We start from the raw sequence: 3,554 nt of genomic DNA on the forward strand, positions 1-3,554 counted from the left end.
GCACGCGACATAGCTTTGCAGACGATAAGTACAACCGTTTCAGAGAGAAGAGCGGCCAATGTGACGATCTGGCTTTAAGTCGATACGATAATAAATTACGTAAACGGACGGATTTCTCAGGATTTTACTACATATGAACACTTTTCACATTCTCCCATGCAACTCGGCTGCTAGTCCTCCTTTCATGCAGAATCTTAAGGACATAGCTCATGTCCAAGGCACAAAAGCCAGCTAAAAAGTGAATAATCGTTACCTAAAACTTGAATTGTACTACTTCTTACTGGCTATTATATCAACTTAGAAGCTTCATCTGTGTTCCACTATGGTGATTTTAGTGCCTCCGCATACCGCAGCACGCGACATAGTTTTGCAGACGATAAGTTCAACCGTTTCAGATAGAGGAGCGGCCAATGTGACGATCTGGCTTTAAGTCGATTCGATAACAAATGACGAAAATGGACGGATTTCTCAGGTTTTTACTACATATAAACTCTTTTTACATACTCCCATGCAACGCGGCTGCTAGTCCTCCTTTCATGCAGAATCTTAAGGTCCTAGTTCATGTCCAAGGCACCAAAGCCAGCTAAAAAGTCCATAATCGATACCTAAAACTTGAATTGTACTTCTTCCTACTGGCTATTACATCAACTTAAAAGCTTAATCTGTGTTCTACTATGGTGCTTTTAGTGTCTCCGCATACCGCAGCACGCGACATAGCTTTGCAGACGATAAGTACAACCGTTTCAGAGAGAAGAGCGGCCAATGTGACGCGCTGCTTGAAGTCGATTCGATAATAAATTACGAAAACGGACGGATTCCTCACGTTTTTACTACATATGAACACTTTTCACATTTTCCCTTGCAACTCGGCTGCTAGTCCCCCTTTCATGCAGAATCTTAAGGTTCTAGCCTGTGTCCAAGGCACCAAAGCCAGCAAAAAGTCCATAATCGATACCTAAAACTTGAATTGTACTACTTCTTACTGGCTATTACATCAACTTAGAAGCTTAATCTGTGTTCTACGATGGTGCTTGTAGTGTCTCCGCATACCGCAGCACGCGACATAGCTTTGCAGACGATAAGTACAACCGTTTCAGAGAGAAGAGCGGCCAATGTGACGCACTGCTGAAGTCGATTCGATAATAAATTACGAAAACGGACGGATTCCTCACGTTTTTACTACATATGAACACTTTTCACATTCTCCCTTGCAACTCGGCTGCTAGTCCTCCTTTCATGCAGAATCTTAAGGTCCTAGCTCATGTCCAAGGCAGAAAAGCCAGCTAAAAAGTCAATAATCGATACCTAAAACTTGAATTGTACTACTTCTTACTGTCTATTACATCAACTTAGAAACTTAATCAGTGTTCTACTATGGTGCTTTTAGTGTCTCCGCATACCGCAGCACGCGACATAGCTTTGCAGACGATAAGTACAACCGTTTCAGAGAGAAGAGCGGCCAATGTGACGATCTGGCTTTAAGTCGATTCGATAACAAATGACGAAAATGGACGGATTTCTCAGGTTTTTACTACATATGAACACTTTTCACATACTCCCGTGCAACGCAGCTGCTAGTCCTCCTTTCATGCAGAATCTTAAGGTCCTAGCTCATGTCCAAGGCACCAAAGACAGCTAAAAAGTCAATAATCGATACCTAAAACTTGAATTGTACTACTTCTTACTTGCTATTACATCAACTTAGAAGCTTCATCTGTGTTCCACTATGGTTATTTTAGTGTCTCCGCATACCGCAGCACGCGACTTAGCTTTGCAGACGATAAGTACAACCGTTTCAGAGAGAAGAGCGACCAATGTGACGATCTGGCTTTAAGTCGATTCGATAACAAATGACAAAAACGAACGGATTTATCAGGTTTTTACTACATATGAACACTTTTAACATTGTCCCTTGTACCTCGGCTGCTAGTCCTCCTTTCATGCAGAATCTTAAGGTCCTAGCTCATGTCCAAGGCACCAAAGCCAGCAAAAAGTCCATAATCGATACCTAAAACTTGAATTGTACTACTTCTTACTGGCTATTACATCAACTTAGAAGCTTAATCTGTGTTCTACTATGGTTCTTTTAGTGCCTCCGCATACCGCAGCACGTGACATAGCTTTGCAGACGATAAGTACAACCGTTTCAGAGAGAAGAGGGGCCAATGTGACGATCTGGCTTTAAGTTGATTCGATAACAAATGACGAAAATGGACGGATTTCTCAGGTTTTTACTACATATGAACACTTTTCACATACTCCCGTTCAACGCAGCTGCTAGTTCTCCTTTCATGCAGAATCTTAAGGTCCTAGCTCATGTCCGAGGCAGAAAAGCCAGCTAAAAAGTCAATAATCGATACCTAAAACTTGAATTGTACTACTTCTTACTGTCTATTACATCAACTTAGAAACTTAATCTGTGTTCTACTATGGTGCTTTTAGTGTCTCCGCATAACGCAGCACGCGACATAGCTTTGCAGACGATAAGTACAACCGTTTCAGAGAGAAGAGCGGCCAATGTGACGATCTGGCTTTAAGTCGATTCGATAATAAATTACGTAAACGGACGGATTTCTCAGGATTTTACTACATATGAACACTTTTCACATTCTCCCATGCAACTCGGCTGCTAGTCCTCCTTTCATGCAGAATCTTAAGGACATAGCTCATGTCCAAGGCACAAAAGCCAGCTAAAAAGTCAATAATCGTTACCTAAAACTTGAATTGTACTACTTCTTACTGGCTATTATATCAACTTAGAAGCTTCATCTGTGTTCCACTATGGCGATTTTAGTGCCTCCGCATACCGCAGCACGCGACATAGTTTTGCAGACGATAAGTTCAACCGTTTCAGATAGAGGAGCGGCCAATGTGACGATCTGGCTTTAAGTCGATTCGATAACAAATGACGAAAATGGACGGATTTCTCAGGTTTTTACTACATATAAACTCTTTTCACATACTCCCATGCAACGCGGCTGCTAGTCCTCCTTTCATGCAGAATCTTAAGGTCCTAGCTCATGTCCAAGGCACCAAAGACAGCTAAAAAGTCCATAATCGATACCTAAAACTTGAATTGTACTACTTCTTACTGGCTATTATATCAACTCAAAAGCTTAATCTGTGTTCTACTATAGTGCTTTTAGTGTCTCCGCATACCGCAGCACGCGACATAGCTTTGCAGACGATAAGTACAACCGTTTCAGAGAGAAGAGCGGCCAATGTGACGCACTGCTTTAAGTCGATTCGATAATAAATTACGAAAACGGTCGGATTTCTCAGGTTTTTACTACATATGAACAATTTTCACATCCTCCCGTGCAACTCGGCTGCTAGTCCTCCTTTCATGCAGAATCTTAAGGTCCTAGCCTGTGTCCAAGGCACCAAAGCCAGCAAAAAGTCCATAATCGATACCTAAAACTTGAATTGTACTACTTCTTACTGGCTATTTCATCAACTTAAAAGCTTAATCTGTGTTCTACTATAGTGCTTTTAGTGTCTCCGCATACCGCAGCACGCGACATAACTTTGCAGACTATAAGTACAACCGTTTC

This window comes from Schistocerca gregaria, unplaced genomic scaffold, assembly GCF_023897955.1.
Source record: "Schistocerca gregaria isolate iqSchGreg1 unplaced genomic scaffold, iqSchGreg1.2 ptg000397l, whole genome shotgun sequence".
Classification (NCBI taxonomy): domain Eukaryota; kingdom Metazoa; phylum Arthropoda; class Insecta; order Orthoptera; family Acrididae; genus Schistocerca; species Schistocerca gregaria.